General features: G+C 37.0%; 1 long non-coding RNA gene across 3 annotated transcripts in view; it reads left to right on the top strand.

The window, feature by feature from the left end:
• The window catches only part of LOC125256647, a 54,839-nt gene that overhangs the window by 22,600 nt on the left and 16,587 nt on the right, over positions 1–15,652 (top strand). The gene's annotated exons all lie outside the window — the stretch shown is intronic.

The following is a 15,652-nucleotide window of genomic DNA, read 5'->3' as shown; positions in this document are numbered from 1 at the left end:
CAAGCATGGTTGAGCTTCTGTTTATGTTCACTGATCAGTGTTTAAATGTGAATAAAAGCTTAAATCAGTATGTTCATCATATAAAGCTAATGAGTCTCTTTAGAAAATTTGGACTAAATTACAATCTGTTTTTGAAGCGTCAAAGTGGTAGTTGCGTGAGATTTAATTAAAAATATCTTCATTTGTGTTTCGAATGTGGAGGAAAGTCTTGTGGGTTTGGAACTAACCCTTTAATTAAATTGAGTGAGTAAACTATTTTTAATAATAAAATAAAATTGAGTGAACGATTCATTTAATTGTTTATGCTATAAATGCTATTTATCGCGATTTACTAAACCGCACACGATTTGGCAAAGGCTGCAATTATTTTATGCGCAGCTTGTCAGAGCTGTACGGCTCTGTGATCAGTAGTAAATGCTTCTCTATCTGAAAGCCAGAGGGCGCTCTTGCGCAGAAACTCCAAATATGCCCTGCCACAGAAGAAGATAACACATGCCATATCGCTGTAGCTAAATAAACAGAAGATTGAAACGCTTTGATTGAATAAACATGACTAATAAACAAACGACTGCCTTATTCCGTGTAAGAAGCCACATCATCTTACAGAAGGATCATCTTCAGAACTGTCGTTATGAACTGAGTTTGGGGTAAAAACATGTTATTAATTGTTGTCTTTTGTTGGACAAAATGTTAATTAATGCTTCTCATGTCTGGAAAGATGTTTGACGCGTGTTGCTTTTTCAAATGTACATTATAAGCGACTCAAACTCGCAGTGCTTTCAGATGGATTAGCATTTGGAGCCATACTTTATTGACAAGCTGCGCATAAAAAATAATCGCAGCCTTTGCGATTTCATAATCGTGTTTAAAGGTGCTAATTAGGATGTTTAGTTTTATACATTTTTGCAATATTACTTGAAACTGTCTTCACTAACTGATAAAAGACTATTTATTAGGTGCACTGAAAGTAATAATATTAATATACATCATCTGTGCATGAGGTAGGGCCTTAAAAACATCAGCCAATCGTTTACGCGATCATTAGATGTTGATGTCTCTGATTAACTGAAAATAACGTAATGCGGCTTATTTTGAAGAAATTAGAGGAAGTTTCCATCAGTAACAGTGAGTTTAACTTTATGAGTATGTGTGGGAAGGTGGGTGAGGGCGGATGTTGTGTTCATTCTGGAGCATGTGTGGGGCAGGTTGGTCGAGTCCTGATATGCTTAACAGCCAATTTACAAAGGTCAGGTCCTATGGATCAAACCGTTCAGTAAATTGCACCTTCAAACTCATAAATGAGAAACAATCATCTTGCTAAAGGTCACGGCGCTAGCACTGTGGATTACAATAATAAAGTAAGCCACCCTGCTCTTCCACTAATTTACTCAAGGAACTCAGGAACATTGGCTAAAGAACGTCTTCTTTGTTTCTTTTTTCCCTTTCTCTCTCTTTCTCTCTCTCTCTGTCATTCGCTCTCATTTGGTCTCTTTTTCTCTTTCTGTAACTTAAATCTCCCTTAAGAGTGTTCAGTATTTTTCACAACCATGACAAGTGATTATTTCAACTGTTACATTATAGACAATTTTACATTTCAAAATCTTGAGACCACACTGAAATCCATTTAAGTTTATTTTAATTTAAACCTGAAAATAAACATTTTGTCAAAAAGGTGCAAAACAAAAAAAAAGGCATTAAGTATTTTTGTTAGTTAGCCTACTGTACAGTTACACTGAAACCATAGTGAAAAACTCGCTTTTTATAAAGTTAATTCATTACAAAAAATGACGGTAGTAAAAAGTTGGAATCCTTTAATGTGAGTTTTAATGAATCGTTCAGTTTGTTCATTTCAGGTAGATTGCAGTAAGTTCGTGAGAGCTCACATTTACCGCTGGACTGTGCCAAGTGTCAGATTACTTTTGACACCTCATTAGCAAGCATCCATAAAGACTTGCTATGACATCACCTCATCACTGCACTTGATCAAACTGCCACTCAACCACAGAAACCTTCATTCACACTGCAGTTTTGAGCTATATGAACTTACTCTTGCTCTGTTTAATGCTAATACATGTCGTCATGTGCTAAAGCTAGGAAAGAGATCTTAAAACAGCTCTGGTATTAAGAATCGTTCTGAATATGTCCTCATGGGTGGCAAATCCCACACATCCCTGCTTCACTTTTCCAAGTTCTGAAACTGGGGACGGGTGAGAATAGGGACAATCTGGGGACAGACTGGCAGCCTAATTAAGCCTGGGGAAAGATGCCTGGGGTCAGCCAATTACAGCCTCATCTATATGCGTCTGTTATGAATGGTTCTCCAGGGAGACAGGAGGATGGTACCACTGAATGGACAGCAACCGAATCCAGTGCCCAAAACCACTGGATGTCCATTAGTTTTAGTGTTTCTTACATTTTTAAAGTGATGTATTTTTTCATGTCTTTTCATTCATTTTTCTCATTTGTTGGTGACATTTTTAAATTATTGTGATGCTTTTTCCCCCTCCTTTTTTCACTTTAGATTTTCATTTTTCTCACTGCTGCTGAGTTTTTAAGAGGCTATTTTTCTGTGTTTTTTCCCCCCAATTTTTTATTTTCATTTTTCACACTGTGCTTAAAGGATTAGTTTTCACGTTATTTCAAATTCGAACCAAAGCCCAAAAATATGGGACCATCAAATTGTTTTATTGTTAGTGACATTTACTTTTTTATTTTTTTGACAGTGAAATTTTTTCTCCCTTCATTTTTCTCACTATGCTTAAAGGGATAGTTCCCCCAGTAGTAATAAAAATAGAAAACATTTAGTCACCCTCATGCCATTTCAAACCCATATGGCTTTCTTTCTTGTGCGGATCACAAAAGGAGATGTTTGAAATATTGTGCTTGTTGCTCTTTTCCATGCAATTACAGTAAATGGGAACTGAAGCTTTTAAGCTTCAAAAACAACACAAAAACTATTTAAATATCATTATAATGCCATAGCTAGTTCTCCTTGCTACATTCATAAGATCATTATGGTACAAATTGTTCTTTTGAGCTTTTCAGTGAATCATTTGATCTGGTTCACAAAAGCAGTCAGAATGATTTTTTCATGTTGGAAATGTAGGTGAATCACATAAATGACTTAAATTTAGTTTCATTTCTCATACACCTTGTATGGCTTCACAATAACTGGACAGGATTTTTGCAGGTCTTAAAATGGTCTTAAAAAGATCTTTAAAAGGTCTTAATTCACCTTACACAAATGAAGGCCTTAAAAAGGTCTGAAATGAGAGCAGAAAATCTTAAATTCCTAAAGTCTTGGCATTAAATATTGCATGCATTGCATTTACCATTTAAAATAACTGTTTTCTATTTGAATATATTTTAAAATGCAATTTATTTCCGTGTTGGCAAAATAGACATTATCACTACTGTTTGGGGTCAGTAAGAGGTTTTTTTTTTTTTTTTTTAATTTAAAAAAATACTTTTATTCAAAAAGGTTTTAAATGCATTAAATTGATCAAAAGTGACAGTATAGACATTTATAATGCTGCAAAAGCTTTATATTTCAGATAAATGCTGTTCTTTTGAACAGTAAACGCTATTTCCCTAATCTAATAGTTGGGAGCAGAGCTACTTTTTTTTGGAAAATGAATTATAAAGTAATTGATATCTGTTGGAGGTTGTATTGTCAAACTCTGAAGTGTTGCTAAAACAACTCATTGTGTTTCTCCCCAGACTTTTACTTTTAGAGAACATATTGATATATTGTTTTCCCTTCAATTTATTACTTTTTCCTTACTTGGTTTTAAAATGGTCTACAGAAACCCAGCTTGGAATATAATGCACTAGTCATATGGAGCGTGTTTTTTTTTTTTTTTTTTTTTTCTTTTTGAAGCTTGTAAGCCTCAGTTCACATTCATTGTAAATGCACCGAAATGAGCAACAAGCACATTCTTCAAAATACCTACTTTTTTGCTTCACAGTTGTACGGGTTTAGAACGTCGATGGAGTGAGTAAATGATGAAATTTAAAATTTTTAGGTGAACTGTTCCTTAACGCGTTGTCCTAGATCAGTGATGAAGGGTGATGTATTTGATGTAAAGATCTCACCAAGCAGCGTTTTACTCCTCTGAGTCAGGGCTAATGGGTCCGTCAGTGAGACACTAATGACAGATTGGACTAATCACAGCTTCCTTCCATATGACTGAAGTCTTCTGAACCGCTGTTTTAGCAACACTAATTTCTCCGCCGATACTTCTTTCACATTCTCTTTTTCCCGTTGTCCTTTTAAACGGACGCAAAATGATTCTGTTAGTGTATCCGCCAGCATTCTCTATTCACCTGTCAAATGACAGAAAATACCAAATTGCTCTGTCTTTTAGTGCCTCTGGAAGCTATTTGTACAAATGCTGCGAGAGAAAAGAGACGATTGCTTACAGTGTGCGCTCATCAGGGGGGTGACACGCAGACAATAGGTTTTGCTGTGGGGTAATTGCAGCCCGTTGGGGTGTCAGTCTGCCCAACAGAGGCTTGCTCGCGCGCCGCAGGCATCTCACGGTGCCATCGATGAACAAATGAGACTCCTCTCCCTGGTGGATGGAGCTCTTTATGGACAACAGGGGGCAGTATTGAGTCACAATAGTTTTTTTTTGTTGTGTGGCCGTCTCCTTTTTTGCGTTCAGTCCTACCCAGATGATGCTGGCAGGGGTCCAGGAGCTGGACCGAGGCAGATTAATTACACTTTTTCAATTAATGTTCTAATGACGAACTGTTGTGTATTCTGCCGATAAGCATGTATAATCTATGTGTCAAGGGGGCTGATAGGGGAGATGATAGCACGAGAAGAAATAATATTTCACACCTGACCGAGGTAAATAGAGCCAGGTGGACGAGCCACGTCTGCCTTGACCACTGAAGACATGACTGCATGCATCTGTATGTAGGCAAACAACACACAATTTTCCATATGTCTGTAGATGTCGAATAATCGTTCTGATTAATTCGATTTTGAAGCTCTGGGCACGTTGATGATGATCCAGAAAAATGAATTGACAGGAGATGGCCAATTGCGTCCCCTGAAGGTATAAAATATTAATATTTATGTATCTAGATTCAACCCGGCGTCAGTAATATTTTTGAAATTTGAAGATGTTTTTGATTTATTTGATCAAAAAATACAGTAAAAACAGTAATATTGTTAAATGTTATCTGTTTTTTATTCTAATATATTTTCAAATGTAATTTAGTCTTGGATGGCAATGTTGAATTTTAGTCCTCAGTGTAATATGATTTCTCAGAAATCATTTTAATGTGCTGATTTGCCGCCGAAGAAACATTTCTTAACATTACTGCCCCTATATAAGTAATGCAACGGATGAACTGTTAGTAAATGACGGTCTTAATTTAAACCTTAAGTTATTTCACGTTCTGATTACATATATGTGGCAATATCGACTTTTTATTTTAAGACAGTAGCAGTAATATCAGCTCAAATCCAGGAAATTGCTTTTAGAAAAATGTAGCTGTTAAGCTCGGTCTGTTCTCAGACGCGAAGGGAAGAAAAAAATCTGTTTTTAATTCCACAGACACTTAACATGAGTCTTATTCTCACTTTAGCTAATCAGGGCCAATGATTTCATTACACATAGTTTTTAAGATAATAGGAATTCAAAGTGTGTTAAATTAAAATACGCTCTCCATCCATGTGCTACGCAACAGTACTGGAGGAGAATAAAATATTGGGACTGAGGGCTAGTCTTCTGTCCATTATATCATCTCCATCCTATTCATGAGGGAGAGAGAGAAGGAGCGAAGGAGTGAGAGAAGAGAGAGAGAGAGAAGAAAAAAGAGAGATAAGTCTCTTACTGCCTTGTGACTAAAGACCTGAATTCAACTTCCCATTAAAGTGTTAAAAAATTTAAATAATAAAGAGAGAGAGAGAGAAAAAACGAACGCACTTTTTAATTAAAAAGGATCCTAATAATCCACATCATATTATACACCGTAGATTCATCGGTCAATTTAATAACATGGAGTCTTTTGGATCTTAATATCTTTGGAAACAGGTTTCCTTCATAACTGAGGGGCTTTGTTAATTACACACAGGGCCTAATGATTTTGAATATTCAGTGGCTCTCGATGTTTTGATAAATGGGCTTCCACTAAGATTTATTCCTAATTATCTCATTTGTCTTTCTCCATTACTTTTTATAGCTTAAATTTATGAAGTCATTAAGACGTTAGTGGCCCTGATAATGATTAGGAGAAAGAATTGTATGAAAGTGAATTATATGAAAATGATTATGGCTAAAGGAGTCTTTAAAATGAAGCCGGTGAGGAAGTTGTGTGGGCTTTGTTTAAAGGTGCAGGGTGCTGTTCAATCACGCAACCCCTGGCACGGCCCTCGTTCGCCTGGGCGCAGGCGGAAATAACGGTGATTAAAATGTCTTTTTGTCACCGTTCGCCCCTCTCTCTCGCTCCTTCTGTTCTGATTCATCCCTTAATGTGCGCTAGTGCTGACGGTAGCGATATTCTCCTTGGGACCCGAGATGAGATCGCTCGCTGAAAAAAAAGGGGCTATTTTTAAAATGGCCCTTTATACTTGCACGTTTGTTTAATTTCAGCCCGTCTTTGAAGATAAAATGAAACACATAAATACAGGCCATTACATCCGCATTTGGGCTCCTTTATTATTATTACATTTTTACTGGTTCTCAGCTTCCAGACCGAAAACCAGGCAGAAACATTGACTTTATTACTTTTTCCTTTCTCTTTCAAAACTGATTTCCACCCTTTCGTACCTAATTAAACAATGAGGTATGTAATATACCATGTGTCTTCTCACATTGACAGTCTGTTGTTATGAGAAGCATCTGGCATTTCAAACATCGGTCATGCCTTGATTTTTATTTTTTAGGAGAATAACGATGGTCACATCCTCCGTTGAAACCATAAATGTCACCTAAGGATCTCTAGATCATTGTGAGTAAAAACAAAACAGTTGAGACTGAATTTCGACATCACATATGTGGCGTCCCTTGAAAGCAACTTCCAAAAACATTTAATGGTGTCTTTGATAATTAAAATATCAAAAATCGCATTCTCATGTGTAAATTTGGTCAGTCGCACGCTCTGAAAAACATTTACTTTACTGCTATCATCTTTCTACTCTCATGTTGCTCCCAAGTCATTTGTTTTTAATGTGTTTTTTGTGTTCAAATTTGATAGTTTTATTAAATAAAATTCTTAATAATTAATATAATTATAATAATTCATTATAAAAATTATCATAAACCAGGGTTAATTTAAAAAAAAAAAAAAAACATTTTTCCCTTTATGGATATATGTGTAGATTTTCCAATGGAAAAACAATTAAAAACTAGGGTGAGTATAACTAACTAACCTAACTAACTAACTAACTAAATAATTGAGGTGCGTCCATTGAGAGGCTCTCCAGATGGGAGGCTAACTGCACGTTCATCTGTCCTCCTCTCATTCTCTCTCCCGCCCGCTTCTTTTCTCTCTACAGAGAAAGACAGATCTGAAGAGGTTGTGTAAGCCCCTGGTTAATTAATTATTTAATTATCTAATCAAGCAGATGAAGAGCATCTCCCTACACCAGTGTTAATTATGAAACAGCTGGGGCAGTGTGCTGAAGGAATATTGAAACAGGGCTTGGCAACCTTTAGTTTTTCCTCTCCTGCTTGCAGTCTCTCTCATATCTCTGCTTCTCTATTCTGCAGTCAGTATTTCTCCCAGCAGGGGGAGCAGTATCTCTGCTAGTGGGTGATTAGAATGGCACTGGAGAAGAGAGAGTTGGGTTGGGCGGAAACATCCTAAGGCTCAGAAATATCATAGATTTAGTAGGTGAGAGTTTAGAGCTCAGCTTCAGAGGTTTCGATGTGTGCATTTCTGTTTACCAAACCATATGGGTCGCATCTGATTGACCATTTTTCAACTGTACACTTTTAATTTGATTTAATTTGTTTATTATTTTTAAAAATTTTATTTAGCCACTTTTAGTAATACTTAAAATCTATACCTTAGTATTTCCATTCATCTCAGTGGCAAGACTCAAGTTGTAATAGAGATATCTTTCTCAATAGAGAGAGATAGTCGCTGCGTCTGAAATTTAATATTTCCCTACTATATAGCATGCGAAAAACAAGAGTAGTGTGTCCAAATGCATAGTATTCGAAGAACAGTAGACGAAAAGTCCCCGGATGACGTACTACTTCCGGCAAGATTCTGAAGTGCTCATTCGATGGACACTTTACTATCCGTGAGGCCACGGGAGGGGAATTTATGAATGGAAGTGAAGTGACAAAAAACTGACACCATAGACTGTAAAAAAAGATGGACGACGCGACGCCGCTTCCTTCCATTGTATTGAACTGAAGCTAAAATGGGCTGATGAATGGGCGCTGACATGTTACGCAATACGTCAAAAAAAAAAAGTTTGGAGCCTGGGCATGCGCAGAAGGAATCGTCAGTGGAGCCCGGAGGCAGAGTCGCGGTATCAAACTTTCGCCCAGACGACTGCGTCATCATTCATGTCTTTTAAATAGACTATAAAAATTATACACAATTTAAAATTCTACCTATAAAATAATAGGCTATTCTGTTTCTAGAGCAATAATATTTTTGAAACAGCAAATTCAGTAGATAAAATCAATATAATATGCCACTAGAAACAACTCTAAATCGTCAGAAACGGTCCTGCCATTTTAAATCAAGTTCAACTAACGTTACAGGAGATCGATTGCTATAATTAGAGTAAGCTATGATTAGTTTTGTCCTGCTAATTATTATTTTATACCCATAAAAATAATAAGTAACTGCCAGATAACGATCGCCTGCTTTTTCCCGACATGGTTAACATTAGGTGTGTTATCTTAACTTATAACATTTATTAATTAGCTTATAACGCCCACATTTAATGTTACAGAAAAAAAGTTCAGTGATCCGTCAGATCCTAGGTCGGTTAGTACAGTTTACTGCTGAACAACTCATTTTGTTGGTGTTAAATAACAAAGAAATTGAAAATTAACAGTTAGTTAATACATCTTCAATCTCCCCTCGAAGCTCCGACAGTCCTCAGACAAGCTGTCAATCAACTTCGAATCATGACGACACGCCCCGTTTTTATAGAATCAAATTACTAGCTAAAATCTAAATCATCACAAAAACGAACAATTGAATATATATCAGCGTGATAACAGCTACCTTAAATGACCAAAACCATCTTTCAGAAAGTTTTATTTGAAGCAGAATTTATTTTTAAGTTTTCACTGAAGTCTCATTCGACTGCATTGAGAGGGCGGGGTTTATGACCTGTACTGCATCCATCCTCCAGGGGGCTATCAAAGAGCCCGCAGCTTCACTTTTCAGGACGTATGAGACACACCCGACTGACACTGGTAGGTCATGTGACAGTTACAACATGGCGGATGTAGTACATCCGAATTTCATTCATACTACCATAATCGTACTATCTAGACTACTTTTTATGGTCGTGAAGTAAATTTAAATTCAAATGTAGTGCCTACTCAGTACGTGATTTCGGACACAGTGAGTGTCTTTTCGCTATTAGCAGGGGCTAATGCTAACCAGGTAAACTCTGATCATTTGGATGAATATTCAATCTTACATTTTTATTTTTCATCCAAATGATGTAAAAACTGCCTTAAAAACTATTGATTAACCACTCATTTGAACATCTAAGGAGACATGTCCTCAATATCTATGATGGTTACAAATATGTCGGGAACAGATGAGCAGGAATATGATCAGTACATGTGAATTCAAACCTGCGTTTCCCACATGAGCACCACAGCACTATACACTACCCACTTCTGCCTTTACCAGTGCATCCAGCATTATTACCTATACCATCCTCCTTTGATTTCACATAGAATTATCTCTGTCCTTCATAGTGCCTAATTAAAGCATGTGAAAAAGGATGTCAAGAATAGCCCGTCATACCGGTCAATGATTAAGACCACCTTGAGTGTTTCCCCTGTCTCCTTCCCCAACAGCGTTTCCACCTAACGGCAGCAATGTAGTGGAATTGCCTTTAATTGCAATCATCTAGACAGGCCCTGGGTGTCCGCCTGGTAGGGAGACGCAGTTTCATGGGCTCCATGCGTTGCATAAAATTAAAGGCAGAGTGGGGACTGGATAATTGGCTTGAGTCTCCTGCTCTCCTCAGTCACGCAAAAGCGCCAGCGTGTGTTTCTCCGACACGCGTGTTTCACGGTCACTTCCGCTCGCAGGCCAGCACTCAGCGGGCTGAGATTAATGAGAGCTGGCTTGCCTCGCTCAGCTTTACGTGGCCTTTGGGTTAGGAGACCCAATGTGGGGCCTGAAGAACTAATTGTGCTCAATTTAGCAATGAGTGCTGAGCTCTTAGTCAAATGTCTATACCTAATGGTTATTTAGTTAACGGTGGTTAGTTAATAGCTAAACAACTACTACACACGGAGTATCTCAACTTGTTCTAAAGCAGATTCTGAAGTATGTTTGTGTTTGCTGTAATGGATCACAAAAGCAAACACATGCATACTCCATCTTTTTCACAGCTTTACACTTGCAACCTATCGCTTCCATAAATACATCATCTCATAGAGTTGTCAAAAGTACCAGTACTTCGGTACCAAGTAGGTACTAAAAAAGGTTAAAAATGTGACAATACCAGCATTTCCTCCTAGCATTTTGAGCACTGTTGAGCAGATTCTGACTAACTTAAACACCTCTGATTGGCCATTGTGTTCACACATTCAACAGATTTGTCTGTGATTGGCTACAATGATTAATGCTTCAAAAATATGTTGTAAATAGAAATCTTTCATGCTCTTCACCGAGCGCTTACACAGATACACACAGGAGAGTTTGAAAGCAGATGTCTATCAGCGGACTGGTCATTCACAGACATTACTGTTGATGTGTGAACTTAATGGCCAATCAGAGGTGTTTAAGTAAGAATCTGCTCAACAGCGCTCTCAAAATGCTAGGGGGAAATGCAGGGATCGTCACATTTTTAGCATTTCAGTACCAACTTGGTACCGAAGTACCAGTGCTTTTGACAACACTACTCTGTAAAGTAACAGGCCATCCAGATCTATCACAAGAGTAGTATTAGTAATAGTCACAAATTGTCTATTGAGCGAGTCAATTAATAAATTTAATAAACCAATGAGTGCTTCATAAAACACAACCTTGAGTGGCATACTTCTACCCAAAAACTTTTCACAACCAGAATGGAACTAACATAAGTAATGGATAATACACGGCTAGCTGTTTATTAATGATTTTAATGCACAACGTGGTGGCAAAGAACCACCATACATGAAGTGGAGACTGGAATGGTAAAAATAGCCATTTTTGTCAGTTATTTTGTCTACGGGTTGTTAGATCTAGAATGCCCGCTTTAAATCAGACACAGAGATAAAGTAGTTTGGTAAGATTACATTTATTTGAATGAATTAAAGGTGCCCTAGAACTTTTTTTTTAAAAAGATGTAATGTAAGTCTAAGGTGTCCCCTGAATGTGTCTGTGAAGTTTCAGCTCAAAATACTCCATAGATTTTTTTTATTCATTTTTTTAACTGCCTATTTTGGGGCATTATAAATGAGCCGATTCAGGGCTACTGGCCCTTTAATTCTCGTGCTCCCCGCCCACGGAGCTCGCACTTGCCTTGAACAGTGCCTAAACAAAGTTCACACAGCTAATATAACCCTCAAATGGATCTTTACAAAGTGTTCGTCATGCATGCGGCATGCATGCGTCGGATTATGTGAGTATTGTATACTGTTATATTGTTTACATTTGATTCTGAATGAATTTGAGGCTGTGCTCCGTGGCTAACGGCTAATGCTACACTGTAGGAGAGATTTATAAAGAATGAAGTTGTGTTTATGAATTATACAGACTGCAAGTGTTTAATAATGAAAATAGCGACGGCTCTTGTCTCCGTGAACACAGTAATAAACGATGGTAACTTTAACCACATTTAACAGTACATTAGCAACATGCTAACGAAATTTAGAATTTAGAAAGACAATTTACAAATATCACTAAAAATATCATGTTATCATGGATCATGTCAGTTATTATTGCTCCATCTGCCATTTTTCGCTGTTGTTCTTGCTTGCTTACCTAGTCTGTTGATTCACCTGTGCAGATCCAGACGTTAATACTGGCTGCCCTTGTGTAATGCCTTTCATAATGTTGGGAACATGGGCTGGCATATGCAAATATTGTTACGTAACAGTCGGTGTTATGTTGAGATTCGCCTGTTCTTCGGAGGTCTTTTAAACAAATGAGATTTATATAAGAAGGAGGAAACAATGGAGTTTGAGACTCACTGTATGTCTTTTCCATGTACTGAACTCTTGTTATTTGACTATGCCAAGATAAATTCAATTTTTCATTCGAGGGCACCTTTAAAGAGGGAGAGAGAGAGGGCAGTTGTGCGTGTGTGAATTACCTAGACTATGCAGCCTTTCTCTATTAATAGTATGTGTTGAAACAAAAAAACAGTGACGTTACCCCCTCGTTGCTGAGAAAAATAATGTTGTGTTTCAGTAGTGAAGCTAATTTAATAATAAATAGTGTAAATAGTTTAGCAATAGTGTGTGTGCTGCGCAATCTCTGATCTCTGTGTGCAAATGACTGGGCGAATTTAAAAATACAGATTCATTCAGGAACTAAAGAAGTGTTTTTATGAGTGAGTCATTGGAATATCATGCAATTCTTTCAGGAACGAGTGAGTCATTGAATCATTTATTTAACCAATTCAGTCAAAAACGCTGACTACTGTTTGTTGCTCAGAGATGTGTGTCTGGACTGTGGCTTTGTTTGGAACTATTTTTGTTGCTGGTACAATATTGCATATGCTGTCTAAAAAGTTGTTGGTAGTTAGGTAGTTAGTAGTCTGGAGCTGCAAACTCCGATACCTAGTATGTTTATTAAACTGTTGTTGTAAAAGCAATATCACACTTGCAATCATGCTGTTTTATTTGTAATATCAGCAAAATCAGACTGTGAATACTGGAACAACAGAACTCTTGCTTGTGTGATATTCAACTCTGAAACTCCAAACTGGCCTGTTTCTTTGCCATTTTCCTTGTCACAGGTTTATTATAGCTTCACTTTTCCTTGCAGCACAGTGGTATAAAGGGAGTAAAGTCTTCTGTTTACAGTAAAGCCAGCACAGTATGTTGTTCAGATCCCAACCAACAGGATGCAGTACATAAAAACTGTGTAAAAAAGTTTATCTGTTGTGGAAAGCATGCAATTCAGTTCTCATACATTTCATCTTCTCTCCCCTTGGTGTGATTGTGTCTCATTTGAAGCGAAGCGACTGAACCTCTGTGTGCACAGGGAATAATCTCAGTGTCTGTCGATGCATACCTGATCTGTGTTGTCTGCTTTCAGAGATTAGTGTTGTGTAGTGTCGCTTAGGGACTGTTGAATAAGAGTGTGTGTTTATTTTGGGGAGCACAGTGGAACAGAGATTGAACAGCATTAAAGATGGAGAACATGACAGAGTACATGGATCATTTTAATCTAAATCAGCATTGGGTGAATCTGGCAATTGGAAAATTACAACTTTCCCATGACTGACAGTATTCAGTATTTCATGACTGTTGGCACAACAGCTCCTTCTCCATTTGTCTCTGACACCTTTTCATTGGACTGCAGATCTCTGGTACAGTGAAAATACAGAATAGTTATACTATAGTAAATAGTTCAATTGAAGATAAATAAATACTCATGCTGTTGAATTAAATTGGACTAGTCAAGTCAAGTCACCTTTATTTATATAGCACTTCATACAGCACAGTATTTAGTAAATATCTTTTTATGGGAAAAAAGTACTATGGATTGGTTTGAACATCCAAACACATGATATATATGTGTATGTATATATATATATATATATATATATATATATATATATATTAGGGATGCACCGATACCATTTTTTAAGGACAGAGTACGAGTACCACAGTGAGACTAATGAAGGACAGCTTCTTTATTATTACTCTAATGAAAAAAGTAATATTTTTTATGTGCTTATCACAAACTTAAAGAACAAAAATTTCACAGTGTCCAATAACCTTCAAAGTGCATAATTACCAATATATATAATTGTTAAAAGAAATTTACAAACAAATTACAAACAATAGGCTACAACAAATACTATAGAGAAACAAATTAAATAAACTTGTTTTTCAGATACAGTAAGTTTATTTACCATGTATACATTTATTTAGCATATTTTGTTGTTTTATTAACATTAATGACAAATATAGGCTACAGTCCCTTTAAGACCGAATCTTTAAGCGCTACTGGTCTGTCATTCAGCCCGATTCCGCCTATCCTGCCTTCACTAATCGATAACGAATTGTGATTGAAAGCATGCAGTTCGCAATGTGTGTGTTGTCATCATTAATTTTGAAGTATTTCCACACCTCTGAGGCTTACATTGTTTCTGCTGCTACTGCCGGTGTCTCTGCACGGACAATTCTGTCAGTTACGTACGTGAGGTATCGGTCTTTGGTATCGGGGGTATTTTTACGAGTACAAGTGCAAGTACATGAGCTTGGTGTTTTAAATGTACCATTTTTTAAATGTACCATCCCAAATAATTTGTAAAAATTCATTATAAACTTGCTTAAACTATGCTTAAGAAAAAAAATGGTTTGCCAATTTTACATTTAGTTCAATACATTCTCTGAAAACAAGTACATTCTATGCAATTTTGCTCCAGTAAATTTATCTTGATTAAAGGTACACTATGTAACTTAATAAATTAAATAATTTAAACAAAATTTGAACTAACAGGACCACTATTGTCAAATATGATTGATGTTTAGCATACAGTTTGGATTGGCGGTATGGTTCTGTTCTGGGCAAGAACTCCCTGCGCATCCATTCAGCCTTGCATGGATAAGAGCAAGCTGATGCAAGCTTGACTGATGTGACCTGACGTGAACGCTACACTTGATTTAAATGAGTCAATAAGTCATCTATCCTTTTTCCAAAACGTGTTTTTGTCTTACCCTGATTCACTATGCCTAGTAATGATTGTTTATGCCTAGTAGTGGTTGTTTTATGAGCAGTAGGATAACCACATTCATCCGCATGGTCACGCAGATCCAAAGCATAACCAAAACAATATTCTTCCGCAAAATGCAGTTTTGTTTTTTAACCACCAGAACCAAAAGTTACATACCTTTAAAGGGGACCTATTATGCCCCCTTTTACAAGATGTAAAATAAGGGTGCATTCACACTTGGCATGTTTGGTTCAATTAAAATGAACCCTGGTGCGATTGCTCTGTTAGTGCGGTTCATTTGAGCATGTGTGAACGCTGGCATCCAAACCCTTGTGCGCACCAAACAAGCGGACTCGGTCCGCTTCCAAACGAACTCTTTAAATGATATATGAACGCAACACGGACCAAAGACATGTAAACGAACCAAAAACAGGAAGATGAGACCCTAAAAAGGACAGTTTATTAATCCTGGTGATTAATAAACTGGTAAACTTTATAACTCCGATGAACTGTAATAAAGTGCTCTCACCTTCATTACTGCCGTATGCAGTATCACTCTGGAGGCTGTAAGATGGATCATGTACAGTTTATACTGATCTATCT

The sequence above is a fragment of the Megalobrama amblycephala genome, linkage group LG21, assembly GCF_018812025.1.
Source record: "Megalobrama amblycephala isolate DHTTF-2021 linkage group LG21, ASM1881202v1, whole genome shotgun sequence".
Lineage (NCBI taxonomy): Eukaryota > Metazoa > Chordata > Actinopteri > Cypriniformes > Xenocyprididae > Megalobrama > Megalobrama amblycephala.
This window is presented reverse-complemented; position numbering and strand designations above follow the sequence as displayed.